At 45.3% G+C, this 15831-nt stretch overlaps 1 long non-coding RNA gene across 1 annotated transcript; it reads left to right on the top strand.

Annotated features, from left to right (window-relative positions):
- Positions 1–8103: 8103 nt before the first annotated feature.
- On the top strand, positions 8104–14739 carry LOC134989385 (uncharacterized). The gene is made up of 3 exons (XR_010194654.1): positions 8104–8230; positions 9739–9961; positions 14526–14739. It is a non-coding gene; the product is annotated as an uncharacterized LOC134989385 (long non-coding RNA).
- The last annotated feature ends 1092 nt before the right edge of the window (positions 14740–15831 follow it).

Here is a 15831-nt window from a genome sequence, read left to right as displayed (position 1 = left end):
TGCTCGTTGGATCTGTAGCACAATCCAACTTGCACATTCTGTGGCAGGCTTGCCACAGCCTAAATCTGTAAAGGCCCACTCCACAAGGAAGGTGGGCTCATCTTGGGCGGCTGCCCGAGGGGTCTCGGCATTACAACTTTGCCGAGCAGCTACGTGGTCAGGGGAGAACACGTTTGTAAAATTTTACAAATTTGATACTCTGGCTAAGGAGGACCTGGAGTTCTCTCATTCGGTGCTGCAGAGTCATCCGCACTCTCCCGCCCGTTTGGGAGCTTTGGTATAATCCCCATGGTCCTTTCAGGAACCCCAGCATCCACTAGGACGATAGAGAAAATAAGATTTTACTTACCGATAAATCTATTTCTCGGAGTCCGTAGTGGATGCTGGGCGCCCATCCCAAGTGCGGATTATCTGCATAAGTTGTACATAGTTATTGTTAACTAATTCGGGTTATTGTTAAAGGAAGCCATCTTTCAGAGGCTCCGCTGTTATCATACTGTTAACTGGGTTTAGATCACAAGTTGTACGGTGTGATTGGTGTGGCTGGTATGAGTCTTACCCGGGATTCAAAATCCTCCCTTATTGTGTACGCTCGTCCGGGCACAGTACCTAACTGGAGTCTGGAGGAGGGTCATGGGGGGAGGAGCCAGTGCACACCACCTGATCGGAAAAGCTTTACTTTTTGTGCCCTGTCTCCTGCGGAGCCGCTATTCCCCATGGTCCTTTCAGGAACCCCAGCATCCACTACGGACTCCGAGAAATAGATTTATCGGTAAGTAAAATCTTATTATCTTATTACTCTTATGAGGATACTATTCCTTAGTTCTTGGTTCCTCAGTCCCTGGACTTCAGCCACTGTAGGGGACTGTTTGAATCTGCAAATTGAAAACAACCCGGGCCCGGCAGCAAACTTTTGCCCAGATTTATCAAGCTTTGGAGAGTGATAAATAGCACGGTGATAAAAAGTACCAGCCAATCAGCTCCTAACTGTCATTTTTCAAACCCATCCTGTAACATGGCAGTTAGGAGCTGCTTGGCTGGTACTTTATCCCTGTGCTATCTATCACTCTTCAAGGCTTGATAAATTGGCCCCTTAGCTTGCCCCTGATTTCTGGTCTGACTGACTGAGAGTGTCAGTCTGACTGCTGCTGTGACAGACAGCAGTGTGTTGTTGTGTGTGACACACACTCCAGCCACCAGCTAAGACATGGGTGAGAATTCGTATTTCCACAAGTAGGTGGGGTTGGTGAACAACACTATTTATTAACAGTTTCTTATATAGCGCAGCAGATTCCGTTGCGCTTTACAATTGGACACAATGAGTAGACAAAACTGGGTAAAAACAAACAGTCATAGAGGTAGGAGGGCACTATGGGACATTTACAGTTTACCCACACGTGTAGAAATTCTATGCAGATATGATACAACGTGTGGTTGAGGGGGACTACTTCCCGATAGACATTGCGATCTTTGCGTGATAGCCAAGAAAAGTCCTCTTTTTGGGGGTCATTCCGAGTTGTTCGCTCGTTATTTTTTTTCCGCAACGGAGCGATTAGTCGCTAATGCGCATGCGCAATGTCCGCAGTGCGACTGCGCCAAGTAAATTTGCTATGCAGTTAGGTATTTTACTCACGGCATTACAAGGTTTTTTCTTCGTTCTGGTGATCGTAATGTGATTGACAGGAAGTGGGTGTTACTGGGCGGAAACTGGCCGTTTTATGGGAGTGTGTGAAAAAACGCTACCGTTTCTGGGAAAAACGCGGGAGTGGCTGGAGAAACGGAGGAGTGTCTGGGCGAACGCTGGGTGTGTTTGTGACGTCAAACCAGGAACGACAAGCACTGAACTGATCGCAGATGCCGAGTAAGTCTGAAGCTACTCAGAAACTGCTAAGAAGTGTCTATTCGCAATTCTGCTAATCTTTCGTTCGCAATTTTGATGAGCTAAAAGCAGCTTGCGAGCGAACAACTCGGAATGACCCCCTTTGTGTGGGCCCAAACCTCTGATTTCTTTCTTTTCTGTTGTTTTTTATTGCAGTTGCTTGTTCACGTTAGTAGCAATGTTGGTGTCTACAGCTTCCTAATGCCAGTAAATTATCATTGCCTGGGGTCCACAATTTATTAGTTTAATTGTTTATTTGTTATTATATAACAAAGGTGAGTACTCTCTCACCTGCATGTGGTTTGCTCTCTAACACCATGCGGTCATACTATTTATCAAACACCTCTGCCTAGGTGATGCAGTCTGAATTCCCAGTTTTCATATATACACCTCGATGACATAATGTCTACTACTGGCTTATTGACTTACTTTGTTCTTCTTACCTGGGGCTTAAGTTAGTTAATTAGAACCTCATTTACTGTATTTGAAATGCTATTTCTTTAGTTATGTTTTGCTTGTATTCATTTGTTGTCTACTCATAAATAGCAATAAAAATACAAGAAGAAAACAAAATATAACTTTCCTGTTCCAAGATTATCTCTGTCCCCTGATGAAGTCCTAAAGAGACAAAACGCATTGCTGGAACACCTTCTCGTCAGTAGGCCCTAAACTCAGGACCTTATCTCAGATCAGCTGTTTCTATTCTTGTTTGCCTCATTTGATTTATATGTAATAAATTTGTGTGACAATATTACACTGTTGGGTCAATTTATCATTACATACGCTTGAATTTCTGGCATTGCTACTGCAAACTGAGGAAACATTCAGATGCCCTAAAAAGTCACAGATAAGCTTTATTTTATTCATTTCACAAACTATGCCTAAAAGCATACCCAGACAAAAACACGCAGACACTGAACAAAAGGTCCTTAACTTGAAATATTTAATTAATAATTTTTTTTATCTGAATTTGACCCCTATAAGTCTCTTCTTATGTTCCTCTTTCTTTTCTTTCCAGCAGAAGACCTCAATTTCAGTCTATTAAGATTTATCCAGCATGAACTATATCATTCACTGGCATACAGCTCCTTAAGGGCTCTATTTATCACCATCTGCATCTGATGATGCGGATGACAGGTGATTAACTCGATCCAACTCGCACTGCGATAATTGAGTACATCGCATGGATGTATCAAAAACTGCATGCAGGGACAGAGCTTGCGTTCAAGCTCTGTCCCTGCGATGCCTCTCTGCAGCATCATCAGGGTATTTTTTGTAAAAAATACTCTGATGTCCTGCAGCGCATGCACCGGCGCCCACCGCTACCGCCGCTGCCGCCGGTTTTCCCCCCCATCACGACTGCCCCTGCATGCAAAAGAACCCACCCCACCCCGGATGTTATACTTACCAGTCCAGGAGCCGGTGACCGCTGCTTCAGGAGGTTGCCGGGCGCCGGGTCCTTCTTCTGCGCTGTGACCCACGGTGCTGTAAAGTGTGCTGCCGCTTTGCAGCATCACTTTACTGCACTGGGGTCACAGTGCAGCATATGGGGGACCCGGCACCCGGCAGCGCTCACCGGAGCAGCGGACATCGGCTCCTGGACAGGTGAGTATGTGTTTTGTTCTGTTTTTTACTTTTTTTCTTTTTTTTTAACCAGTGATCAGCTTGTGTGTCCATCGGACACACATAGCTGATCACATTGCCAGGTCCCCGCTCAGCTTTCTCTGAGCTGGCGAGATTATCACAGGGCTCACTGTGGTATTTTTTGAAAATTTTTATTTTTTTTGTCAATTTGGTCACATCGCATTTCCCATTATAAGTATGGGGAATGCGATGTGGCTTACTAAAAAAAAAAGACAATTAAAGGGTTTGGAGCAGTTTTTGCCCTTTAATACATTCAGGTGATACTAAAATAAGGTGAAACGGTTGTGAAAACACCCTTTTTCACAGTAATTTAGTAAAAATAATGTTAATAAATGGTCCCCTAAATGACATGGAGTAAAATCCCTCTGTGCCAATTATCCCAATCCATGTGCCTCTAAAAGGGCCATCTTATAGAAAAAGTGATCATCACAAAGTAGGTGTGGTTTAGGGATCAGGGTGGAGTTTAGGTGAATCAGGGGTTGGGCCTACTGTCTTCATTTTGCCTTTGTAAATGCTTAAAGGAATGGAAGCAGGAGGAGTGAAAACTCGCAAAGTACAGAAACATTGGAAACTTCTGTAAAGAAATCCAAGGAAGAATGCCAACATTTTAGAGAGACTTTGTATATTTTGTGGCCATTTAGGAACCGTTAATACTGCATTAGTAATGATATGCAGAATATTTGTGTAAATGTGCTGTGTTTGATGTGAAAATCCTTGAGGGGGCTGTATAAGGATTTCTTATTTGCTTTAAGTGTATACAGTAAAAATATGCCTAGGTTCCACTTACTCAGAAAATTAGCTGACATATGAAACCAAAATTGTTACAGGCCAATGCACGTAAATCCCTGAAATTAGGTTAATCAGTACAGTCTCACTGAGGTCGGATTTTACAAGAGTGCAACTTAATGAAGTCAACATATTCTCTCCAAGGCATAAGAAATAGTGGGATTACAGCTGACCATAGACGCAACTATTTTATTGACTATATGTAGAAGATCAGACATCCCTGAACAAAGTGTACACATTTTGCAATCACATTTTGGTCAAAATAATCAAATAGTATATAGAAAAAAAACTTAAATCAAGACAGGATTTGTGAGATGGCCCACTACTAATGCTCCACTGCTATTAACCTAATATAATGGGAGCTACACTAGCCCAGGGGGTCCAGCCCTAAGGTATCAACAGTGTGAGTGTGCGGGTCAATAGCCCTCACCTTTAACCATTTACTCACACCATTATCAAGGTGAGTGCTTTTAACCCCTTTCACTCAAAAAACTAAGAATGGTTGATCACTTCACACATGATACGTTCATTCAATTTAGATTAAAAAAATGCCACCATTCCAGATTATATTATACACAAGAGGCATTTTCATTTGAGAAGCGTGCCTACTGCACAGCCCCCATACCTAGCTGCTGGTGATGCCACCTTTCCAGAAATGTCTTTGTAAATACTGAATGCCACCAGCACAGGAGATAGCACACTCTGGCAATGAACAATGGGGGTGATTAAGACCTGACCGCTGCTATGCATGCGTCTGAGCCGCAATGCGCACGCACATCGAACAACAACAAATGGCATCGCCCGTCAGCGACGGGATGGTACGAAAAATACGATCGCACGGGCATTTGCAAGGTGATTGACAGGAGGAAGACGTTTGTGGGTGGTAACTGACCCTTTATTTTGAGTGTCTGGAAAAATACAGGCGTTTCCCAGCATTTTCATGGAGGGTGTCTGACGTCAGCTCCAGCCCCGATCAGCCTGTTCTCATCACACTGTAGGAGTAAGTCCTGGGCTATGCAGAGACTGCATATGGTGGATTTTTGCAGCTCAGTGTACACATGGGATCGAATTTACACTCCCCCTGGAGGTGGCGATTATCTGAGCACAGGACAGCAAAGTTAGCAGCCCAGCGATCAGGTCTGAATCACCCCCAATGTTCCCAGTGGTTGAAAATAGTATATGGAATAATGTCCTACCTAGTGGACTATGGGGGTAATTCCAAGTTGATCGCAGCAGGATACAATACAGAGAGAACAACACAGCAGGGGATTAAGTCCAACTGCCCTGGCTCAATTAATCCTATTAAAGGCAAAGATGAGGAGGGCTCCATCTGTATATAGGGGGTAATTCCAAGTTGATCGCAGCAGGATTTTTGATAGCAATTGGGCAAAACCAGGGGGGTCATTCCGAGTTGTTCGCTCGCAAGCTGCTTTTAGCAGCTTTGCACACGCTAAGCCGCCGCCTACTGGGAGTGAATCTTAGCATAGTACTATTGCGAACGAAAGATTCTCAAAATTGCGAATAGACACTTCTTAGCAGTTTCTGAGTAGCTCCAGACTTACTCGGCATCTGCGAATAGTTCAGTGCTTGTCGTTCCTGGTTTGATGTCACAAACACACCCAGCGTTCGCCCAGATACTCCTCCGTTTCTTCAGCCACTCCCGCGTTTTTCCCAGAAACGGTAGCGTTTTTCCGCACACACCCATAAAACGGCCTGTTTCCGCCCAGAAACACCCACTTCCTGTCAATCACATTACGATCACCAGAACGAAGAAAAAACCTTGTAATGCCGTGAGTAAAATACCTAACTGCAGAGCAAATTTACTTGGCGCAGTCGCAGTGCGGACATTGCGCATGCGCACTAAGCGGAAAATCGCTGCGATGCGAAGAAATTTACCGAGCGAACAACTCGGAATGACCCCCCATGTGCACTGCAGGGGAGGCAGATATAACATGTGCAGAAAGAGTTAGATTTGGGTGGGTTATTTTATTTCTGCGCAGGGTAAATACTGGCTGCTTTATTTTTACACTGCAATTTAGATTGCAGATTGAACACACCACACCCAAATCTAACTCTCTCTGCACATGTTATATCTGCCTCCCCTGCAGTGCACATGGTTTTGCCCAATTGCTATCAAAAATCCTGCTGCGATCAACTTGGAATTACCCCCTATATACAGATGGAGCCCTCCTCATCTTTGCCTTTAATAGGATTAATTGAGCCAGGGAAGTTGGACTTAATCCCCTGCTGTATTGTTCTCTCTGTATTGTATTGCAGCTGAGAACAATAGATAAAAGGCGTATGCTAATAAGCCATGGGGCACCTAGACGCAGCAGAGAAGCAAGATGAGCGAGGCTCCATCTGTAGCTTGTAGATGAATATGTAAAGCTTAATAATACCATGGTAGGTAAGAGGAGGGCTGCACTCTTTCAGAGGTGTATAATTGTGAGATTTGTATATTCAGCGTTGATATATACATTTTTCAATCATTCTGGATTCCTTTTGTGCATTTCTGCCAGGATGTTATATCACCAGGTAGAGTTGTTTCATTATCTTTTGTTATGTTACGTGCAGTCATTACATCTGCAGTATATTCAGTAATCAGACAGCAGCTATATGTTGTATCCAAATGTCAGAAACAGGGCCGTAACTAGGTGTATGTGGAGGGGGCACCGCACATAGCGCCGCAGGGTAGGGGGCGCTGTTGGCAGCACTTGTCAATTATGTGTTTTCATTACTTTCACTTGCAGCTTCCTCCCCTTTTTGAAGCCCAGCATCTCCTGACTGCCGTATTCTCCTACCTCCACCCCTTCTGTCGATAATACCTATACAGCATTCATGAACTCAACTTGAGATTTCTTTCTTATTCAGTCACACTGTCCTTTATTACATTTCAAGATGCTGACATACCTGGAATTCGAACCCATTGCCTGTGCATTGCAGTCAGACACTCTATTCGTTGAACTATCTGCCCTTGCTTAGAAAGGTAGAGAATTGTAAGCTAGAGAATTCTAACTATTTGAAACTTACCTTGTACTTTGTGAAAAAATGATCAGCATTGCGACTGAGCAGATCTATGTAGTGTGTGACGGAAGGTATTGGATGTGTGGCTGAAAAACGCTACATAGATCTGCTCAATTGCAATGCTTATTATTTTTTTACAAAGTACCAGTAGCTTCATATAGTGTTCATAGTTTTTATGCAGGATCAAATAGCTCAATGAGTAGGGTGTTTGTTTAATTTAACAGGTTGTAGGTTTGAAGTTCATGAATGTGGTATAATGAGGATTATTGTCCAAATCCATTTTCTTGCAGTGGTTTATAAATGTGTGTGCATTATATAATAAATATATATATATATATATATATATATATATATAGTGGGAAGGGGTATCATAGCATCGGCTTTCTCAGGAATCAGTCTTGTCATAACCCTTCCCCACGAGCAGGGCCGGATTAACAATGGGGCGGATGGAGCTGCAGCTCCAGGCCCCCCATCAAAATAGGCCCACTGCATCTACTGTGCTGCGGCTGTAGACAGGAAACATTTTTCCTGCTACAGCAGCCTGCAATTGCCACCCTCCGACCACCTCCCCTCCTCCTGTGGCACCCACGCACAAAGGCCACCGCAGGCACAAACTTCATGGGCGGCGGAGTGGAAAGGGTCACTAACCCTCCCTGCGCCGCACAGGCAGTGACGTAACACCAGTCAGTGTTTCCGCCTTTCTTCCGGAGTCCCGGTAGCTCCGCCTCCAGCCAGGTCATTAAAAAAAAAAAAAAAACAACATTCATAAAAATGGGCGTGGCCACGGGGGTCCGATGTTAGGCCACGCCCCCGAATTTGCTTGGCTCCTGGCGTCGGCGGTAGTCTGTGTGTGGCCTGCCCCTCACTGCTTCCTCTGTGGGGACTTGGAGGTGACAGGTACAGAATACATGTGTGTGTGTGGGGCGAGGGGACAGGCTGAGTGTATGTGTGGTGACTGGGATAACAGGCTGTATGTGTGGGGGGGTGACTGGGGGTAACAGGATGTGTGTGTGGGGGTGGTGACTGGGGGTAACAGGGTGTGTGTGTGTGTGTGTGGGAGGGGTTGACTGGGGGTAACAGGGTGTGTGTGTGTGTGGGAGGGGGTGACTGGGGGTAACTGGTTGTGTGTGTGTGTGTGTGTGTGTGTGTGTGTGTGGGGGGTGACTGTGGGTAACAGCTGTGTGGGTGTGACTGGGGGGATAACAGGCTGTTTGTGTGTGGGGGAGGGGATGACTGCGAGTAACAGGCTGTGCGTGTGTGTGTGTGTGGGGGGGTGACTGGGGGTAACAGGGTGTGTGTGTGTGTGGGAGGGGGTGACTGGGGGTAACAGGGTGTGTGTGTGTGTGTGTGTGTGTGTGTGGGAGGGGGTGATTGGGGGTAACTGGTTGTGTGTGTGTGCGTGGGGGATGACTGGGGGTAACTGGTTGTGTGTGTGTGCGTGGGGGATGACTGGGGGTAACAGCTGTGTGGGTGTGACTGGGGGGATAACAGGCTGTTTGTGTGTGGGTGAGGGGATGACTGCGAGTAACAGGCTGTGCGTGTGTGGAGGGGTGACTGGGGGTAACAGGCTGTGTGTGTTGGGGGGTAACAGGCTGTGTGTGTTTGGGGGTAACAGGCTGTGTGTGTGGGGGGGTGACTGGGGGTAACAGGCTGTGGGGGTGACTGGGGGTAACAGGCTGCGTGTGTGTGTGGGGGGTGACGGGGTAACAGGCTGTGTGTGTGGGTGACTGGGGGTAACAGGCTGTGTGAGTTTGAGGGGAGGGGGGATGACTTGGCTGGGGGGTGGCTGCGTATGTGTATGTGAGTGTGTGTGACTAGGGGGAACAGGCGGCGTGTGTGTGGGGGTGACTGGGGGTAACAGGCTGTCTGTGTGTGAGGGTGACTGGGGGTAACAGGCTGTCTGTGTGTGAGGGTGACTGGGGGTAACAGGCTGTCTGTGTGTGGGGGTGACTGGGGGTAACAGGCTGTCTGTGTGTGAGGGTGACTGGGGGTAACAGGCCGTGTGAGTTTGAGGGGAGGGGGGATGACTTGGCTGGGGGGTGGCTGTGTGTGTGTGTGTGTGTGTGTGTGTGTGTGTGACTAGGGTGAACAGGCTGTGTGTGTGTGGGGGTGACTGCGGGGTAACAGGCCGTGTGAGGGGAGGGGGGGCATGACTTGGCTGGTGGTGGCTGTGTGTGTGTGTGACTAGGGGGAACAGGCTGTGTATGTGCGGGGAGGGGGTGTGTGGCTGGGGGGGAACAGGCTGTGTGTGTGTGGGGAGGGGTGTGTGGCTGGGGGTAACAGGCTGTGTGTGTGTGAGTAAGGGGGGGTGACTGGGGGGGAACAGGCTGTGTGGGGTGACTGGAGGCACTGTCGGAGCCACCCCATGTTGTTTCTGCCACTTTTTTTTTTTTTTTTTCAAGCAGGGACCTGCGGCAGTGTGGTGCCATGAAGGGGCAAGCAGCAGTACTAGCAGGAGGAGGTGGTCCAGCCAGTCCAGCCGCACTCACCTTTTTTACCACTCTCTGACGCTGTTGCCCGACGTCATGATCCAACAAAAAACAGAAGAAGGGACCCACTGCTGCCGGAGAAGAAAGGGGACCCGCTTTTCCTGTCACTGATGAGAAGGGGGACCCACTACTGCCCGAGGTACACAGTGCCGTTTCACTGAAGGGAGGGACGCACAGTGTCACTTGTACTGGGGGCAGGGGGACAGAGCTAAGTACACAGGGCCATCTGTACCCCCTCTCTCTCAACCCTCCATCCGTCTCACCTCTCTCTTTTTCTCTCTTTCCCCTCGCTCAACCCTGGTCTCTCTCACCTCCACTGTTTCCCTCTTTCTTTTTCTTTCATTCTGTATCCCCCCACCCCCCTCTTTGTCACCCCCTTCTCTCTCTCTCTCTAACTCTCTCTCTCGTTCTCTTTTCTTTCTCTCATTTCTCTGTCTTGCTCTTTCTTTCTCTCTCACTTTCTTTGTCACCTTTCTCTCTATACCCTGCTCCCTCTTCTCTGACCCTCCCTCGTTCACACACCCCTGTCTTACTCAACTTTGTCTCGCATCCTCCCTGTCTCTCTAATTCTCTCTCTCTCTCCCCCCTGCTCTCCACCCATCCCACTCTCTCTCAACCCTCTCTCTTACACTACCTGTCTGTCTCACCTTTTTCTTTCTCATACTTTCTCTCTCTAACCCTCTCTCCCTCGCTTTCTTTTGCTCTCTTTCCCTCTCTCTTACACCCTGCTCCCCCACTCTCACAACCGTCTGTCTCTCTTTCTTTCTCTGTCTTTTTTTCTTTCTCCTCCTCTCGACTCTCTTGCGCTGCTTTCTCTACCCTGCTGTCTGTCTCACCTCTTTCTCTCCCCTTTCTCTCTCCTCTCTCTTCTCTCTCTCTCTCTCTCTCTCTCTCTCTCTCTCTCACACACACTCTGTCACCTCTTTCCTCTCCCCCTTCCTTTCTCTCACCCCCTCCTTTGTCTCACCTCTCTCTACCTCTCTCTCTCATTCTTTTCTCTCCCTCTCATTCTCTCTTCCCTGCCTCCTCTCCCCCGCCCCCTCTCCCTCTTTCAAACCTCTCACCCACTTATCTCAACTTTCTTTCTTTCTCCTTTCTTTCTTTCTTTCTTTCTTTCTTTCTTTCTTTCTTTCTTTCTTTCTTTCTTTCTTTCTTTCCTTCCTTCCTTCCTTCCTTCCTTCCTTCCATTATATCTCATCCTTCCTCTCTGTCTCCCCTCTCTTTCATTCTCTTTATTTCTCTCTCTCCTTTCACCCCTCCCTCTGTCTCACCTCGCTCTCTTTTTCTCTCTCCCTATTTTTCTTTCTCTCTAACCTTCTTTCTACCTATCTCTCTTTCTTTTGTTCTCTTCTCCCTCCCCTCTCTTAAACCCTGCTCCCCCTCTCTCTCAACCCTCTCCCACTCCCCCTCTCACCTCTCTCTCTTCTGTCTCACCCTGCTTTCTCTACCCTGCTATCTGTGTCCCTTTCTCTCTCTTTCTCTCTACTCCCTTTCTCTCTCCTCTCTCTCTCACCCCGTTGTCTCTCTATCCCTCTCGTCCCCTTTATGAGGGATGATGGGTGTTGCTGGCTGCTGCTGTGATCTGTACTGTTGGGTGCGATGCTGGGAGAAGGGTGCTGGTCAGAGGCGGAACTAGCGGGCGATGCTAGGGGCCACCAGCTAGAATCTTGCCTTGGGCATCAAACTGGTTAGGGGCGGGCCGGCTCTGAGTGTGCCGCCTTGCCACCACTACACCAGGAAGCACTGGCAGCATTGACAGCAGGATTCTCCATGAAGGTGGCCCGGGCCTCCTGAGGTGAGGAGTTTTTTTTCGGTATGGCACTCCCAGTAACAGCATAGTGTGTGTGTATATATATATATATATATATACAATGCGGGTGTTCGTGGTGATAAAGGGCTCGAACACTGATTTAGTCGAACACTGATTTAGAACGAAATTGTTGTAATTTAGGTGGAAACAACACATGTGAGTCAGGTCTCTCAGTAGAACCAAAATGTTCACTTAATTTAATTTTACGTTGCAAAGAATATTTTTCAATGTTCCATTGTAAACTGTTAAAGGGAACAGATGGCACAAAAGAGAGGCCTTTGCTCAATAATTTGTACTCTGTGTCAGAAAGTTCATACGATGACAAATTACACACTATTTCTTGGTCTTTGAGCGCGACGGCCTGCCTCCTCGTCCTCTGCCTGTTGCATTGATCAATGCGACAGGCAGAGGACGAGGAGGCATTTTGGTTCTACTGAGAGACCTGACTCACATGTGTTGTTTCCACCTAAATTACAACAATTTCGTTCTAAATCAGTGTTCGATCCCTTGTCTAATAATTCGAGCTTGAAAACGTTCATGAGACTATTACATCATGAAGTTAAAGCTACAGTCTCCTCTAGTGACAAAATACATCCTAATCTTACTAGATTGGAGAGAGATGCCCTTGAAGCACTGTCCAAGAACGACAAGCTCATTATTAGACCAGCGGATAAGGGTGGTTCTATAGTGCTTCAAGATTTCTGTGATTATAACTCTGAAGTGTTACGTCAATTATTATCTGTTGATGTTTATATTAAATTACAGGCTAATCCGACAGAGCGCTGTAAGAAAAAATTACTTGAGGTGTTAGGACAGGCATTAGCTGTTGAGTTAATTACTAAGGAAGTAATGGAGACCCTGGTTCCCTCTTTTCCAATTGTGCCTGTGTTTTATCTATTACCTAAAATCCACAAACAGATATATCCTCCTCCTGGTCGACCGATAGTGTCGGCCAGAGGTTCGTTATTACAACCTTTATCTGTTTTTCTTGATTTTCTGCTGCAACCCTTATTACATGATGAACCTAGCTTTTTGTTGGATACTACATCATTTCTCAACAAATTAGAGTCTGTAGGATTTGTACCTGATGGTTGCTGGCTGACAACCATCGATGTTGTGAGTCTATATACTTCTATTCCTCATGCTATGGGGCTAGCAGCCGTTAAAAGATTTCTTGTTAAAAGGCAGACATTTGATGCAGGCAAGATTGAAATAATCCTGTTACTACTTGAGTTTGTCCTAACAAACAACTTCTTTCTTTATGATAGGCAATTTTTTATGCAAATCCAGGGGTGTGCAATGGGATCTGCTGTATCTCCGACATACGCAAACATTGTGATGTTTGCGATTGAGGAGGATTTATTTTATAATAATGAGATCTTTAAAGCCCAAGCAATCCTATTTTGCCGCTATATAGATGATCTGTTTGTTATCTGGAAAGGAGATCGAAATACTTTAACAGATATTTTAGACCAACAGAATGCAAGTAATAGTACCATCAAATTTACATTTGACATGAATCAAAGTGAGATTAATTTTTTAGATGCTAAGGTCAGTATCCTTGATGGAAAATTAACCACCACGATTTATGTGAAGCCAACTGACCGCAGTCAATTATTACACGCACATAGCTGTCATCCATCATCTCTCAAAAAAGGGCTTCCTTATTCTCAGATGATTCGGGTTATGAGATTAAACAGTGATGTAGAATTGGCGACACAACAAATTGACACTCTTGTTACTAAATTACTGAGCAGAGGTTACTCACATGAGTCGCTGTTGGCAGCCAAAACTAAAGTTTTGGCAATTGATAGATCTACATTATTAAAGAAGAAAATAACTAATGGACCACAGAGAGCGAGGTTCCCCTGGGTTAATAAATTTACCAATAAATCTGAAGCAATTGCCAAAGTTTCAAAGAAAAACTGGCCAATTATAGAAACTGATGAACAGTTACATCTTACTAATACTAACCTAATGCCATGTTATTCTAGGGGTAAAAATCTCAGAGACTACCTTGTTAAAACAGATGTCTCCAAAATGAATTCTAGTATTTCACAATCTGCTACACATTTTTTGTCAATACCGAATGCTAAACTAGGATGTATAAGATGTACGTGTGTAACGTGCCAATTTTTATTGGCTGGTGATTCCTTTAATCACCCCCATACCGGTAAAAAAATCATGATTAAACACCGGCTTACATGTAACTCTACCCACACAGTTTATCAAATTATATGCCCTTGTGGGCTCAGTTATATCGGCAAAACTGATAGGAAGTTCAAGGAGAGAATGACATGCCATCGCTCAGCTATCAGAAATGCCTTGCAAACAGGGAGTAGTGAACAACCCGTGGCAAGACACTTTTTAGCTTGTAAGCATCCTATCAGTAGTCTCCGTTATAGGATGATTGACCATGTTCCTAATGATATAAGAGGAGGTGACCGTAGTTCTAAACTATTACGGCTAGAAGCAAGGTGGATATTTAAGCTCGATGTATTACATCCAAAAGGTCTTAATGAGCATATATCATATGCCTGCTTCCTATAGTATTATATATAATGGAATTCTCCAGCATCATTCATCTTGTTTTACATATTTGGCATATTTGTGCGAGTGGGCTTTCCATGTTAACCTATAGGTTCTCCATTACGTCTTTCTATGTATCTGTATATTTGAGTTAGCTCGGTATTGGCAAGTAAAACAGATTAGATTGATACTTTTGTCACAATTATTATGCGGTTTATCTAACTAAGCTCTGCAGTAGCTGCTTGTGTGTTTCTAAAGTGATACTTTAGTTGCAGTGTTAATATTACATTTTGTTTCTTTTTGATTATATTTGCTTATACACTGTATCTATGGTTCACTGATACATCTTATATTTTCTCTATAGCGCTACATGCGCCTCTATCTGGTTTCCATGGTGATGGTTTCATGCACGTAATATGCTAATGGCACTATGACATCATTCCCGCAGCCCCCGCCCGGATGTTCGGGCGTGGATCAGCTGAGGGATTTCACGCGGGTGGTTTAAAAAGGTATGTTTTATGTGTTTTATTCAATAAAGTCTGACGACAGTGGCAAGTCCACTGAAACGTTACAAAATACATCGGAGTATGTGATTTTGTTATGCACGAGTGCCACGTCCTTGCTTGGATATATATATATATATATATACATACATACATACATACATACATACATACATACATACATACACACTTACATATCTATTTTGATTAGACATATTGTGTCCTTTGACATAGGGGATCATTCCGAGTTGATCGCTCACTAGCTACTTTTTGCAGCGCTGCGATCAGATAGTCGGCGCCTATAGGGGAGTGTATTTTCGCTTTGCAAGTGTGTGATCGCCTGTGCAGCCGAGCTGCACAAAAAAGTTTTTAGCAGTTTCTGAGTAGCCCAGATCACTTCAGCCTGTCTGGTCCCAAAATTGACATCAGACACCCGCCCTGCAAACGCTTGGACACGCCTGCATTTTTCCTACCACTCCCTGAAAACGGTCAGTTGCCACCCACAAACGCCTTCTTCCTGTCAATCTCCTTGTGATCGGCTGGGCGAATGGATTCTTCATACAATCCATCACTCGGCAACAATCCGCTTTGTAACCGTATGACGCGCAGTTCTGACCTGATCGCAGCGCAGCAAAAAATCCTTGCTTGTGATCAGGTCTGAATGACCCCCTTAGCGAGTTGAATCCAGTTGTTTCTTGCATGCCCATAATTAATGGCAGCTCGACAGAGCTATTCAATTGTAATGCAAATGAAAGTGAAGGCTATGGCCACCTATTGCTTATCACTTAGAAGCACTTGGTAAAACTGCATAATGTGGCTAAACCAGTCTAAACTATTGGTCATGCTGCCAAAATAGCAGTTTGGGCGATCCAACAGCCAATTGTTCACAGATTTCTGCTCACCACCTCAAGAGACTGCGAGCAGAAATCATGCAGTCATGGCAATACAATTGAATAGTTCCATTGGGCGCCCATTACTTATGGTCACCCAAAAAATAAATTCCCCCCAGTGACTCTCTCTAGAGAGATAGATATAGAGAGAGATAAAGATATATAGATAGATTTTTTATTTTATTTTCAAACACGCATACACACACGCATATATACATATATTTAAATACAGCACTAGTCACGCACCCATATCCGTAGCCCCCATCACAGCCCTGAG

This window comes from Pseudophryne corroboree, chromosome 1, assembly GCF_028390025.1.
Source record: "Pseudophryne corroboree isolate aPseCor3 chromosome 1, aPseCor3.hap2, whole genome shotgun sequence".
Classification (NCBI taxonomy): Eukaryota; Metazoa; Chordata; class Amphibia; order Anura; family Myobatrachidae; genus Pseudophryne; species Pseudophryne corroboree.
The sequence above is the reverse complement of the archived record's forward strand: the minus strand, read 5'-3'. Positions and strand labels throughout refer to the sequence as shown.